Source organism: Homalodisca vitripennis, unplaced genomic scaffold (assembly GCF_021130785.1).
Source record: "Homalodisca vitripennis isolate AUS2020 unplaced genomic scaffold, UT_GWSS_2.1 ScUCBcl_3464;HRSCAF=9012, whole genome shotgun sequence".
NCBI lineage: Eukaryota > Metazoa > Arthropoda > Insecta > Hemiptera > Cicadellidae > Homalodisca > Homalodisca vitripennis.
The window spans coordinates 4,034-20,585 of NW_025779578.1; positions in this window are offsets into that span (position 1 = coordinate 4,034).

The window sequence follows — 16,552 nt, forward strand, 5'->3', positions numbered from 1 at the left end:
TTAAAAACAGCAACAGCGTTGGCAAGACTGGAACCTGGTAGCGAGCAGTTTTGACATACCTGCTTGCTACACGCCACCGAGTGACACACCAGTTTGGCATGCACTGATTCAGCTAGTGGAGTCTCACAATGGAAACCTCGGAGGGCGCCTTAACAACGGCCGTCTCTCTCTCACTTACTTCCTGCTGCGACCATCCTCCTTTCGGCAACAGGCCAGGCACCATTTGTGGGTTCAAAACATGGAGAAATCTGCTTAAGTAAAGTGGCTAGTGCAACCAAATACTCCCCCCCACCTAATCATGTATAAACTAGCTAATTCCGTACAGTAAAAAATAAAAAATAATGTAAAAATGGGGTTTTACTCGCCAAAAATTTATATATTTTTCACTCTGCTTCCCCAAATAATGTTGATTGGTTATTATGCAAGAAATTGGGTATCATTCCAGTTTATCACCTCGTTGCAAATAAAGGTATTAAAAATGATCCTCTCCAATGTGTATGTAGTGAAAATATGATTTCTCTAAAAAAAGTGTGCTTCAGAGCTGGGTATGGTACGATGCTGCACCACTCATGTAACAGGTTTGAAAATTTACGAGGCCACATAATGAATAAGTAACAAATCTTTTATATTAGAAAAGAGACTGATGCATTCGTTCAAATTAATGATGCGCTTATGTGCACATTAAAGTTTAGCAAAGTAATGTAATTATATCATATCTTAGCTTATCAACAGTAGTGAAATTTAGGAGCGACTTAAACGTATTTCCGATGCTTTTCAATGTAAGAGGTGGATAGGCCAGTTGTGATTTTGCGTGCAGGTGGGAGATGAGTTAACAAGTGGGAATGTGTGGACATAGTTAGTATCGCTCAGCGATGCCCGCGATTTGACGCTCTCAGTCAAACTGTTACAATACGTGGTTTTGCCCGGTGACTGCGGTTGAGGGAATACTAGCATGTGTTACTGTGGTGCGAGGAGCCCTCACCTATCTCCTCAAAAATTACGATAGCTATATCAGAGTTGACACGTAGCAGCACATCTTCGTCGTATCAGCGAGTGAGCTCAGGTCTTTTGACGATTCAAACTACACATTAGAGCGGATTATAATACTCCCATGGATCCAGCGCTGTCAGCCTCGTCCCCTCTACAGATTACAGACTAGGCCTGTGGTGTACTCATGCCATTCATAACACTACTTCTTCTACACACTTGAACATGACGTATAGTGGTCTAGTGTTTATTGTTAGTACAGGCTGATTCCGATTTAAATTTTAGTCTAAAATTTCAAATTGAACATAAGAAAATTCATTATTTTGAGGTTATCATTATTCCCTTCAAGGCTAGTAAGGAAACATTTATTTATAACATAAAGTTGATGCAAATTGTGTAAACGAATAAACACATGTTAGGAAAACTTAAAACAAACTTTTAATATAAAAAATGAATTTCTTTAAAAAAGGTCAACAACCATCCACGTTTTTGATTAGCCACCAGCTGAGTTATTTTAATGAAACAATTTTAATAGTTCTACCTTAACTTTTTTTACATTTATCTCCAATAGAAAGAAAATGGTGTTGACACCAATGCGTAGTTTAAACGGCAGCAATATAATGAATTTTTTTTCTGATTTGAAATGATTATCGTTTTTATTCTTCAGTGTTTTGTTACCAAAAAGCATTACTGGTATAATGCAGTAATTACATCTAAAAACAAAAGATAACTATTAAAATCTGTAGTTCCGGATTTAATAAGCATTATTGTATTTGCTGCCATTCGCTGTCGGCACCTGCCATTTTGGGGTTTCTATTGTAAGATATCAACGTCCATGTTTTTTAAGGTACATTTTAAAAGATATTTCAAAAATTTATAAAAATAATTCATCAAACGTGTATAGACTACTTATCTGAATGACGTATTCTGAAATCAGTATAAAATATTGTTTTGGAGCAGAACAATATTGTACTCATAGACACGGAGTACACATAACAGGATGCTCACCATTTAATTAAATTTCTTATGTAATGAAAACTGCTGTACATTTTTTACTGTAGCAAATATTGTAAATTCTTTATTGAACATATTCTTAGAGAACAGTTACACATTTTAAAAATTCAGTTGTTTAATCGTGTAAAAATGGATGGTCTTGAAGCCAGAGTTTTTAAGTTTGTTGTCCAAAACTGCAGGCCGGTCGTCTCTCACCTTCTTCAGTTTCTAGTGGGAGAGGCGTTCCACAGCTTCTGCTCCGACATATGTTTGGCGCTTCTTCGTGTGCCGGGGCGCTAGGGCGTGAGTTTAGGGAAGATGGTAGTTGCAGGCATGCCGAGTGTTTGTAGTCATGTTGCTGTGCTCCAGTCATCACATTCATCGGGTGATTTCAGGTGTACGTAGGTCACTAGCTTTCTAGGGAATGTATAGGTTGACCACAGGTGAGAATTTTTCTTCAGTTCCTTGAAAGGCTTTGCCTGCATGATTCTCTTCGTGCGGTAAAGGCTTGCAAGGATCCGAATTGCGCTCTTCATTTGTGTATTAGGACCCGTTGCAGGTTGCCTAGTGTGGTACCTCCCCAGAACTCGCAATACCGTATCGAAGATGTGATTCGTAGAGAGCATTAGTAATGCAGTTTTAGCCTGATTCGTAGGTCGCTGAATCATGTTTCATCCCTGAGTGATCACGTTACAGTCCCTGCGCTAAGCCTTTTTGGGCAGAGGTTTGTCAGAATGGTGGTAGTGTCCACTTCAGAGAGTCATCTATTGTTTTTCCTCCCCCCCACACCCCCCACCTCCAAGATACTTTGAATAGTGCTGAGTTCCTCTCAGTTCAGGCAGTCCTCCTACAGTGTCCCTTTGTGTGGCTTTGTAGTCCTGAGCAATATTTGGCGTGTAACCTCCTTTGGCTGTGTATTTTCACTTCATGTCATCTGGCCTATCGTCTCCCTGGTGAGATAGCTTTCGGAAACCATTCCAGGGATTGTCCCTTGTATTCACAAGCGTAGCTAGTTTTTGATAGCAGGTCGGTTCGTGGCTAAGCAGCAGTCGAAAGACTTTGGCTGTAGTCAAGGAATATGGCCCTGTGGAAGTGTTTCCATCTTCGAGTTGATCAAGTCTAAAATAACTCTACCAAGACTTATCAAAGCAGGTTTGTAGTTGATCTACTCTGGTAAGAAACCGTGGTTGAATGTGGAGTCAAAAGTTTGATTCATTGATAAATTGTTTCTAAAATCCTATTAAGAACCAAGCTTTTTCAATTTACTTTAGGAAGAAGGTATGGTATCAATGATATAGGGCGATAGTTATGAAGGTTGTGTCGGTGGGTCCTTGTTTGTATTTGGGGTACGACTTTAGCCTCATTTTTAATGCAGATGGGAATATATTCCTTGGCATAAATGAACTATTGATATTTCTGTTAAGGGATCGACAAGCTCCTCTTTGCAGATTTTCAAGGAGTTCTTGGTAGAGGACATTGTTCCGTAACACGGTAGAGGCATTTTACTTTCAATGATTGAATGAGTTTAGTCATTTGCCTTCTCTGTTTGTTGGTGAAGTATCAAAGTTGGGACATTGAAATATTATGAACAAATGTTAAATTACAAGCCTTGTACAAAATACTATTATACATAATGTATAGTATTTTCCAACTGTTATACAAATGAATATAGTTATTCCAAACAAATATTATACATTAATTTTATAAAAATAAAGTTGAACAACTTGAACGACTTTTTAAATTGTAGCTGCTGGTAATTTTTATAATTGAAACAAATGTTATACATGTTTTTTTATAAATAAATTAGTTCGAAAGGCTTGTGATTTATATTTTTCCAAAAATATAATATGTTTTGACAATGACTCCATTTATTCTGCAATATTGAATTCTACTGGAAATAGAACCCATATGCAGGATAATTAGTAATGGGTGGACACTCAGCTCCGTATTTTTCATAAGGCACATGGTTTTCTTTTTCAACTCCCCCCCCCGGTTTTCATGTCAACTCCTTGAAAAAAAAGAATTGTTTTTCCAATCAGTATTCACATGTGTTACTGGTTTTGGCAGCAAGTGAAGTTTTTTTAACATTGATTTCAGTAGTGGGAGATGGTAAAACAGCTGCATTAATGTGGTACAATGCTGAACCTCGAGACAACTACACTGAATTTCCAAGCGAACCATTGATTTGAAAATTGTGATATAGATGTGACAACGTTGGCATGATGGATTTCAAATCGTATGTTACAGTATGGGTTGATTTGAATAAAAGTTCATTTCAGGAGTACATTTGACCAACAGAACAATTTGAGAAAATTACAGATTTAATTAAATTTGATAATTTTAGTATTTTTATTGATTTATGGGCAGAAGAAAAATGAAAGAGTAAAGAATTAACTTTGAAGGATTACACAGTTTGAACCTTTGTGAAATAGAAAGAATCTTGAAAAATTGATTGTGAGGCCAACATAATGATGTACAGATGGTATGAGCAAGTTGCGGGCTGCTGTCGCACAGGCCTGCAAGCTGCTGTCCCCTGGCTCTGTACTACACAATCTAGCTGCAGCTGCACGACCCGCGGCACTCAGAACTCTGGTGGAAAGGCTGTACTTTGAGTCCCCGCACAGCACTCTCTTTGGCAGTGTGTGGCACCTGGCGAACATCAGTGGCAACCCTCCTCCTGTCTACTTTACCTACAGGAGAATCTCAAACAGGTGAAATTTAGAATATATTTAACTGTTGTATATGGAAACAAGTTCAAAAGAGTTGAATTGTGCTTAGTATTACAATAGTTTTCTGTACTGGACTCAGTTGATGATGATACAACTAAATCATATCTTTTGCATCCGAACATTTCTTTGAGATGTGAAAACACAAAAAATGTGTGTAATACACCGAGGGCTTATCCAGGAAGAAGATTAACGTTTTGGATATAAACAAAAATTAAGTAAAAAAACAAAAAATGTTTTAATTTTAAACATTTTTAAAGTGATACTAAAATACCTATTTTTCAACATAGTCACCAATAACAAATTTAGGCACTTACCACAGGCGGTGAATTAGTTTTGAAAATTCCAGCATTGAAAAATTCTGCCCTCCTGAGGACTATTAACCAGGTAAGTCACAGCCTCCTGTACTTCCTATATCGTCATACAAAGTCACTGCGTCCACAGAAAGACAGGAAACAAGGTTTGTCAGTTCGCTGAATGCGTGGTACAAGACTGCAAGATGGGTGTGGAAACAATTTTCCCACTTAAAAGCATGCCATGATTCTTGAGTCCGCGATTTGCTGTGTATTGTTGGAAGTTTTTGTGCAAAAATAAAAATTTTTCCCAACTTAAACTTTTCCTCTAAGGTTGGGTTTTTGTTGTTCTTCTTCAACTTTTTCAAGGTTTCACAATACCTCATGGAATTTTATGGTTGTGCCACGTTCTACCAGAAATCAACAAAAAGAACTCTCGTTTCCTGTCCCAAAAACAGTTGCCATAACATCTTCTGTGACTGACAATGTTTTGCATGCATTTCAGTTGTTTTTGGGAGCAGAATGTGTGAGCCCCGCCACTCCATAGTCCTGTAATTTTTGTTGCGGAAATCATATGTTTGACCCAAGTCTTCTCTCCTGTAATGATTCGATTGAGCGAACTGAGTTACCATCTTTTTCATTGTGTCCAAAAATGTCAATGGAACGCAGGCCATTTTATGCTGATGAATTTTTATGGTTTTCGTGTAAGATTTATTGATTTTTTGCTTACCCATCTTGGACAAAACAAATATATGGTAACATAACATCTGTATAACAATTTCTTTGTAAACAAACTTCTTGAAATTTGAGGAAATCTAAGTGAGAGTTCTGATTAATTGTGAATTGGCAGTCTTCTTTAATAATTACGTCATCATGCACATTATTACGACCAAATTTTCATTTTTTCCATAAATATTCACAGCGTTGGGTGTAGGATTACACATTTCAGAGTGGATTTATTGTGCTTAAGCCAACACAAAACCCGTATTAACCTAACTGCACTTCCACAACTCAGCAGGAATTTTAAATTGTGGTCACACATTTTTAAAGTGCTATTGCAGACAACAATGGAGCGACAATAACCTAGTCACTAGCACGGCATGGAATACCTCACTGAACGAAAGTAATGCCCTGACATCAAAATGGCCATACTCGATAGATCCTGCCCGACCCATAGCGTCCTAACAGAGTTGAAAATGTAAATCTGCTATCTGGATATCTCTTTTAATGTATAAGACCCAGAAAAGATTAATTCTATTGCATCCAACTTATTTAGATTGGATTAATCATAGCACGCTTAAAGCATGTTATATATTATTATGTAACGTTTTAATATATTATTATGTGTTGCATTTATCAAACAAGAAATTGGAATCAGATTAGTAAGAAATCCTCTATCAGTATAATCATTTAAATTATAGTTTATTAGTTTTATTGTTATTGTGTAGTTTAAAGAATCTATACTTAACGTTAAAGAAAATAAATACACATTATTGTAATGTAATTTATATGTAAGAATAGTATTTTTTCTTGTAAAATATTTTAAAATTAAATATGTTATTTTCTGTGACCTAATGTCAGAGCAATTTTATTTTTGTTTAGACCTTCACGAACGGCGGAATGGGGCCCCCCCCCCTTTTTCAGAAGCACCTCTCTGTGTTTCCAACGCTGGGTGAACGGCTATTGGTTGTGCGCACAAACCCGCAGACGCAGTGCAGGCTGCCTGAGGCAAACTACTACCGCCAGTATAACACTCGATTCCACTCGGTTGCATTGTCTCAGCAATCACTGCGTGTTGCCAGGACTTCGAATCAGGTTGGCCCGGCGCTAGACGCAGTTACCCAACCTAGCCTTGCTGCTTGTGGAGTTAGTTCTCTCTCCCGATGTCATGTAACATACGGTCTGCCCTTAGGCCTGAGGAGGACTTCTGCAAGGTGAGATACAATCTAATACAATTGTAAATTTTTTAACCTGGCTGAAATGAAGATGAATTGTTGATGTCAAAGTTATTGCTATGATAATGTCGTAACAGTCTAATTACGCGCTTACGCATGTTCACACTTGTAGAATATGTGAGTAATGTTTTTGGGGAAAATTCTGTTGTAAAAAACTCAATTTTTTTTTTGTCAGAAAAGTAATTGGTAAGGGACAATGTTTCAACCTGAAACCGAGAGATTCCTGTAAAACAAATTTCGTAATGAAATTAACACTCATACAAATTTTACACTTTTTAATGTTTAGTTTTTTCAAAAACATAATGTACAGCACCTTTCCCCAATAAATGTTGTTGTTGATTGAATTTTTGACATAGTGATTTATCAGTAATCCAATAACAACAGACTTAAAACGGTTATGAGGAATCAGCTATTACTACCGTCACGAATACTTTTTTTAATGTCCTTTTGCCAATCCATCCAAAGTGCGAAGACAGTGTGAAATTTTTTGTAGAAGCTTTCCTTTCCTCAGATCACCACCTGCATAAGGCAAGGCGTTTTTTACTCTGGCCGAAATTTTTAAACTATGCAATACGTAGTTTGTGTTAATTAGTCTATAGATGTCTTTTAAAGTTTGTGGTTATTGTACCCTGATATTAAGTATATATTTAATGGTTATATTTAGCTAATGCAGCTAATAAATTTAAAAAAAAAACTCTTTTAAACACTTAATACTTGCAATCTTCTCTCTATAATTATTTTGCAGGCCCCTGGACATAATAAATATTTAAAATTTTTACCTGACGTGCTATCAAACAAAATCTAGACTTAGTGTGCCAGCACTAGGAAGAGAAAGGTTTTTTAATCTGACAAACAAGCTATGGTGGGTAGAAATTTTATGAGGTTCTCATTAAGTGAATGTCACTGCATAGATTCTCATAACAGAACTGAAGCAATACATAATGATTGTAGTTTACAAGGTGAATTGGAAATCATCCAGTGTTCTAGTTTGATAATTGCTATTGTGTTTTGTTTGGGGGTCGATTAATTCTGTAATAAAGAAGCACTATCGCAATCAAGTGAAAAAGTTAAAGAATTCCTTGATTTAAAAAATGTTTATTCTATAGAATGGAATGATTCCACAATTGAAAGTAAAAAACTTTGAATAAAATTCAATGTTTTAGTCTTATGATTAAGTAAATAGTTTCAATGACTGTGTTGTGCAGGTAACTGTGGAAAAGGGACCTGTACATCGCTCAGAGGTTGCGCAGTGCACCAGTGGTGTGGTCACTGCTGCGCGTAGTGGCATCACACCGGCCGGCACTGTGTTACTGCTCGGTGTTGCTGCGCCAGCAGCGGCTGTGGCAGTGGGCCGGATGGCTGGCCCCATGCGGCACAACAAGGCAAGGCCCTGGAGAGGACACGGCACTCGTCAACCGGACTGTCCACATTGCTGGAGATAATGTCTCTGGGTCAAACTACTACCACCACCTCCACTGTCCACATAGCACTGGCTGTGCCTCACCTGCCCACCACAACAGGTATGGTGGTCACTGACTTTTGGAACTTTAACTCCAGTTAATTTCTGCAGTGTTAATGCTGTGATTTATTTTTATTCTGTGTCTCCGGCTAAAGAGCATTTAATTGTTCCTGTTGTAGATCAATTTGCAAATATTCTAAGGATTTATGTAGAATTGGGTGAATATTTCAAAGTTAGACATCATTATTAGCACATCTCCCAAAGAAAAATGTGCTATAATTTTCATTTTAACCCTTTTAGTGCTGAGGGGTCCGCGCGTCATTGCCATACCCAAGAGTGCTAAGCTTTTAGTGCATAAATGCAGAGTTTTAGTCCATTCCTTACTATTTCCTTATTTGAGGTCATATCTTGGTACCTTTTTTTTTATGCTTTGAAGATAAATAACCAATAAACAGAAATAAATACAAAAAAATACATTTGTACATATTGGGATTGTTATAAAAAAAATTTAAATTGTAAATGTTTTTTATATAAGTTTTTTGTTTTTTACTTTAGTATACAATTTAGTATGTAAACAATTTTATATTATTTTTCTAATGCTACCATCAGAAAGAGCAACTAAAACTAAAAACAAATTCCATTTGTTTATTTTATTTTTAGACAAGCAAATAAGAAGTGTGGATGAAAAATAAAATATGTTGTTTCGCGCCAAAGTTTTGTCCTACATGTAAATATTTAAAACGTTCAAGAGAAAAAAGTAATACACTTACTATTATTAGCATAAATACTTTACTAACTTTATTATTATTTATAAAAAAGAAATTCAAGCACAGTTAACTCTTTTTTTACCTAAATTTGTTTTATTCAGTAGAGAAACTATAAACAAGGTTAAGTAATTTGATGTTCTTATCAGACCTTAGTTTGTAACTTAGTAAAATATAATACCACAACACGGAAAACACAAATGAAAAATGAAGTAATTCAATGATTTGGAATACTAATGAAGTAGTATATTCACAATTCTAACACAATTTAATGGATAAAATAAGATAAAAACAGAGTAAATAAAGCACAGCGTAGTTCGCTTGCAACGTAAACATCTGAACTGACCTTCTTTTTATTTCACGTCAAAGACGTATGAACAGCTGTCGTCCGGCAATCAAATATAGTTACTGTATGGCTTTTGATGAACTGTCATCGTTTACAGCCAGTAAATTGCATAAACTGAACTAATATAATATATATATATATATAATAAATACACTGCGTGTACAATGTAGACGCTGTAGAGGGTTAAAAAATTGGTGCCTCATGTGATTTTACACTATTATAATCTAAGTTTCTTGGTTTTTCCATCATGTAAAAATATGGCTAGCACAATTAAAAATCTTGTCAATTTTAGTTTTTACATCTGTTGACTAAAGTGACTTTTAAGTACCTACTCAAAATTTTAATTTTTAGTGATATTTTGATACACTTCGAATAGGAAAACATATGACGGTCTTACACTGGCCGAGTAAGCTGTGATCTTAAACTAAAACATTTAAAGTTTGAACTGTGTAGATTTTGGTATGATATAACCCAGGTTCCAAAATAGAACACACAAAACTAGATTATATGTAGTCAACTTTTTTAGAATATGTTACTACCATTATTATGTTTCCATAGTAAAACCATTAAAATTAGACAACAATAATGGTTTTATTAAAATGCTTCACTTTCCATTAATGTTAGAATTCTTGAAGGAAAACAGGATTTTTCCGGACATTTGCCATCGACAATTGTTTTCACTGAACGATGGCAAATGTCCGGAAAAATCCTGTTTCCTTCACAATCCTTCCATCGTCAAAAATAACCTTCAAACAATGTTAGAATTCTTATTATGCTGTTTTAATGAAGTTTTTATGTTGAAAACATCTCTCAAGTTCTTCAGTGGACTCATATCTATTGCCTAACTTGCTGGATGTTAAAATCCCCCACCGGAATTGTCTTGCCTTTCTCATGCCCTCACCTTGCGATGTGAAAGTTGCATCACCTCTTAAAGAACAAAAATAATTGTTCTCTGCTGGCCCAATAAGTCCTCTGAGCGATGAAGACTTCTTGGTCTGCATTCTCTCTTAAGATTCCAAGAAGGCCTTTTAGCTCTATTTTTTTACAAATCAGCATTGTGTGACACTCAATTTGACCTACACCCTCCTTAAAAGACCTATATTTACTCAACCCATTTACTCATTTAGGAGAATCTTAGTTCTTATATGTACTAGCTTACTAACTGTACGATAAGTAAAAGTTATCTGTATCCCAACAGTCATCCCTCAATTAAGTGAGCTGCATCCAGGTCTTTAACCTTGATCTTTTTAATTGTTTAGGCTCAATCTCCCAACATGAGTGACAATATGTTTACAACAAATCCCAGTGTGACCATATGGGTTTCCTGAATATCGATTACCTCCAAAGAAAACCATTAACATCTGTGTATAGCTTACAAATCACTGACAAGAAAAATCTGTTGTTTTGGAGGAGTTCTCTATATAGATTACTCTTGCGAGAGAAATCAACCTCACTTGACCCCAATTTCCACCACGCCAACTTGAGAAACCAGGTCTCTGCTAAGATTGCAAAGGTTGGTTTATCAACCTCCAGATCTATCTTCAGATAAACATAAAGGCATGGTAATCCACCAGTGACAGTGCAGTCTTGAGGGAAAGTTCAACTGAAAGATGCATCTTACTTTACTCCCCTTTCCCGAGCAGTGGATTTTACTCAACATATATGTTTGATGTTTACAATAGTGTAAATGTAAAGTGTTAGAAATAGATTTTGTCCTAGTAAATTGGTTAAGACAATGCTGGTTCCCTATCCGGTGTAACCTTACCCCTTTCAGAACCTATTAATCTAGTAACTGAATAAAAAGTTGTTCATAATTTTATTACAGTACCACGTTTTTTATAAATGAATAATTGGAATTTTGCAATATTTATTATATGGTGATAAAATATTAAAGAACAACTCAGTATATCTACAAGCTTACAAGTGTTCAATGTGAGCTCCATTCATTACACGGCACACATCAAGGTCGATAGCCTACTCATAGTTCCTTCCTAAAACTTTGATCAATGTATCTGGAGTGATTGTTACAACAGCTGCTCTCAAATCCCTGTTCCTCAAGTCGGGTAGGTCAGCAGAGGTACATACACAGAATCCTTTATGAATCCCCCCCAAGGTAGAAATCAATGTTAGATCAAGTGAACGTGGACTTGGAAGCCATGCGAAAACATTGGAAACAAGCTCTGTCATTAGGCCACTTTGTGGCCAATCCAGCGGTCGGGTACCAATCGTCCGTCAACCAAATCGCTTACTGAGTTATGCCTGTGAGGCAGTGCACCATCTTGCTGCCAAATGAAGTTCTGTGATTCATCTTCTTCCAATTGAGGAAATAGCCATAGTTCTAGAGCATCAAGACAAGAAATTACCAGTTTCAGTTCTAAAGAAGAAAAGCCCATAAACTTTCAGTCTAGATATGGCACACAATACATTCAATTCAGGGAGTCTCACCACTGCAATTTTATAATTTTTTTGTAGGGTTTTTTCTGAGCTCTAGATATGCACATTGTGAGTGTGTTCACATGATTTATCACTAAAAACAGCATGATCCAAAAAAATCTTCATTGTCATGCAACATTTCATTTGCAAAAATTTTTACATAAACCCAAAAGTCTGCAGGCAATAAGGGTGCAGTTTTTAAGCATTTTCCCGTAAAAATTTTTCAAACAGTCTCAACTGGGTTAGTTCATGGAGCTAGTCTTTCGAACTGTGGGCTAAGCGGAAAAGTTTTCTCCTCGCTCGCGCTTAACACTCTCTTCACTAACCATTGGTCCTCCCGTACTCTTCCCTTGCAATTGGCTGCCAGAATCTTCATACTGGTGATACCATCTACGATGTTATTATCACGTAAAGGATCACATCCGAATTTTATATGATACGTTGCACAGTTACTACAGATTTTCCGTCTTGCAAACTGCAGAACAAAAAAACCTTCTGTTCACCGAGTCACCCAATTTTTGCTACTAGCACTTTCTAACGGATGGCAGAGGAAACATTGCGTCCATATGCACACAGGTGGCAATAAACAAATCTTTGAGTTAAAATTTAAGTTACTCTTTGATTTGATGTATGAATAATTTTAAGTTTATACTTAAAAAAGAAGTGCAAAGTGTAAAAAATGCTTTGAGATAAGCCATACATTGATTGATAGATTATATAACTACCTCAATTTCCTGCAGTTGGTAATGGGAAACCCAATACTTTCAGTTAAATACTATTATTCTGTGTATGTGTAGGTTGTGTTGTTGCTGCGTGAATGCGTTGTGGAACTACATGCGAGATCATGTCCCGTCTCCTGCCCCTGTTTTCACGGGACCCTAGTGGACTAATGTGGGCGGGATCCTGCCCTCTCTCGCCCACGCTAAACAGTACACAGAGAGACTTTCCCGGGTTATCCTGCAACGTAACATCGGTAAGATGGGACAACTATATGCCCAAACTCTTCATCTTCTCTCCCACAGATGAACCATAGTAATGTTTACATGGAAATTTTGTAAATATGTGAATAATAATGTAAATAATTCTTAACTAAAATAAACTAACATGTCTTTAGTGTTGTGTTGTCTATTTTGACCTCAAATTTGTATAAAAGTGGTTGTTCTGAAATTATGACCTTAGCAATAATTCTCACTATGATCTGGTAATAAACTTTAACATATATTGTATGTTATTTGCTAGTAGTCATTTCCAATTCCTGGACACTTTACTTAACAAAGCATATTAGTCGTAACTTTTAAAGTACAAGATTTACAATTTTGATCAAATTTATTGTGATGTATATTATAATTTTGTGCCAATTTTAAAGTAATATAAAATTTTGACTTGTTTGGAATGGCTATTTTTTAAAAAACTCGAATTAAAATAAAAGCTTTCATCATAAAAATTGCATTTTTATATGGCCATAATACAAACCACAAGTTTTTAGCAGTTGTGAACAAATATAAAAGAACATTATAATGAACAATGTAAAGTGGTTTATTTATAGACATTACCCTTCCCTGAGCGTTGGACTGAAATATCCACAATATTTACTGAGCGTGCTACAAACTCTTAAACTTAATGTTGTTTATACCATGTTTAGGTAATTTTAATTACAAAATCGTTGGGTGGTTAGATAAAGCACAAAAAATATGATTTAGTGACCAGAAATTTGTATAATGCCTATAAGCTGTTCGCATATAGATACATCATACACGCAGTGAGGCACAAACATAAATATAGCACAGAAAAATAAATTTGTAAACTAACAGTACAATAATATGAAATTTTAACATATGACATACGAGGGCCATCCGGAAAGTAGTACCCGTTTGTGAAATAAAGACACAAGAAGTAAACATTAACAAATATAAACATTTTTATTGAAAAGAGCATACCTTAAACTACTTCTCCACATAATCTCCAAGCAAATTTAAGCATTTGTCATAACGTGTGAGACGAGTTTTTGTATTCCAGCGTCATGTTCCTCCGCCGCCAGCCGATTGAAATATACTTTAGTCAGCCTTCTTTAAGTTCTTCATCACTGTCAAATCTTTTTCCCGCCAAAAAACTCTTTAAGTTCTGTAAAGAGATGAAAATCTGAAGGGGCCCAAGTCCGGGCTATACGGCGGATGGTCAAAAAATTTCCCAATTGAATTGCTGCAGAAGTTTGTTGTGTTATCCCCGCTGCATGAGGCCTGGCATTGTCATGGAGGAGAATGACGCCATCAGACAATAGAACCTCTCCGTCGATTTTGTATTGCCCGCCGTAATTTCTTTAATGTTTCACAATACGCATTAGCGTTAACAGTGTCTCCACGGGCCATAAAAATCAATAAGCAGTACACCACGTCGATCCCAGAAAATGGTTTGCCATAAGTTTCCTGGTGGACAGAACAGTCTTGAATTTTTTTGGTTTCTTAGGTGAATGAGTATGATGCCACTCCATTGACTGTCGTTTACTCTCAGGTGAAGCATAACAAACCCACGTTTCATCACCAGTAACTATGCGATTCAAGAATGTGTCCTGCTTCATCAGAATAACGTTCCAAAAAATGTGAATGCAGCAGCCATACGCTTGGTTTTGTGCTCATCTGTAAGCATGCGAGGGACCCACCTTGCACAAATTTTTGAATAATGCAGATGGTCTTTGACAATTTCATGAACAATTGTTCAAGAAACATTAGGGAAATGTTCACAGATGTCATCAATTGTGACGCGCGCCGATCGTTCCTCACGAATTCGTCTACTGACCTGTCAGCATTGATCTGTAATGACAGATGGTCTCCCTGAACGCTCATCGTCGTGTGTGTTCCCCCTCCCCCAAGTTGAAATTACGACACCAGCGCCGAACAGATGACTCTTCATCACATTGTCCTCCATAAACTTCCTTTATGAATATCACAAGGTCGAACGTTTCTTGCGTTGAGAAATTTTATTACAGCCCTCACTTCACAACTGGCGGCGTTTTCAATTTTTTTTAAACATTATGAACTGCCACAGAAAACAACACAGGCAATGCTAGTGTCATGGAACTTGTAACAGAGAAGGCAGACAAGCCACTGAAGCGATCTGACCTTGACCAGCGGCTACTTGCGTCGTCAGCGCCTCACACGGCGGAAACGGGTACTACTTTCCTTTCCGGATGGCCCTCGTTATTAACACATGTAGCTTAACAAATTGAGCTATAGACCCTGAAATTATACATACAAACCTCAGCAAAGCCTTTTATGTAACACATTTAATTGTATACTTTTAACTTGTTATAAAACTTAAAATTATGAGTGCCATTAATTAAAATAATATTCAATTAAAAAAAGTTGCTATAACATTTTACTCTAAATGAAAATAAATTACACATTCTGAGTTTTTTCTTCACTGCTTAGGAAGTGTTGAAATAGAACACAAATAAAATTCAAAGTACAGTAGGTGTCCATGTTTTATGTACACCTGATCAACATTTTTTACCTCAGGATAAAACGGATGTCTACCATTTATGTAAATTGTGGATTGATGTATTATTACTCAAAATAATTTTATTTTTGTAAACGTGTAATTAGTTTGTTTATCACAATAGCGTCAAACACAAAAGCAAGTAGTTAAATTTTAAGACCATAAAATCATTATCTCTTTATTCATTCCTTAAAATAAACAAGTGAAAGAAGTAAGAATATAAACTGCAGGAAACAGGAAAGGGATCTCAAAGCAATGATACTTCATACACAATGTTACAATAAAAAACTTACAAGCTATATTTCAGTTTTTCAACAACACTCTACAACAAAATTACAAGGAAAGATGTGTTACTGCTATCTATATATACACTTCTCAGAAGTAAACAATTCGAAGCTGTACATGGAAGTAGTTTTGTTGGTGAAACATAAACTCACTTTTTATGTAAAATATCAATTATACATAATGAGATCAAGTAATTTTACAAGGCAGTAATATACCATCCGATTGGTATTTAGGTTCTTGTCAAGAAACCTAACATGCTTAGAAGTGCGCAGTCACTTTCTCAATTTCACCGAGGTCATCATCAATGATCTCGTCCACTTTGGTTCCGATCTTCTTGGCTATCTCTGCACGTTCCAGGACTGGCAGACTGAGGTAAGTCCCACACTAACTCGCCATCTATCACCCTCTCGCTGGGCTTACCTTGCAGTTTGCTGCTCCCAACTCTTGTATTGCCTACAAAAAATTAAACTCTTAATCTGACTTAATTTGAGAAATGGTAGGTAAAGTTATACTATATTAATATAGATAAATTGTAGTGTTGAGCGTTCAAAATTGAAAGGATCATTTAAACAAATAATAAAGGAACTATCCTGAAAAAATCGACGAGAAATTTATAATAAATGCTTTTTTATACTACATGTAAACATAGACTCAAGGACAATGGAGTTTTGCTCTTAGCCAGGCAGCAGCATGGAATTTTAAGAAGTTTGTGAAACTCTATTGTGCAAACACCAACTCATAGACTTATCATACGATGTAAAACCTTTTGAATAGAACCAAATAAGTTTGAGAAAGACAACTGGGTTGAAATTTCTAGGT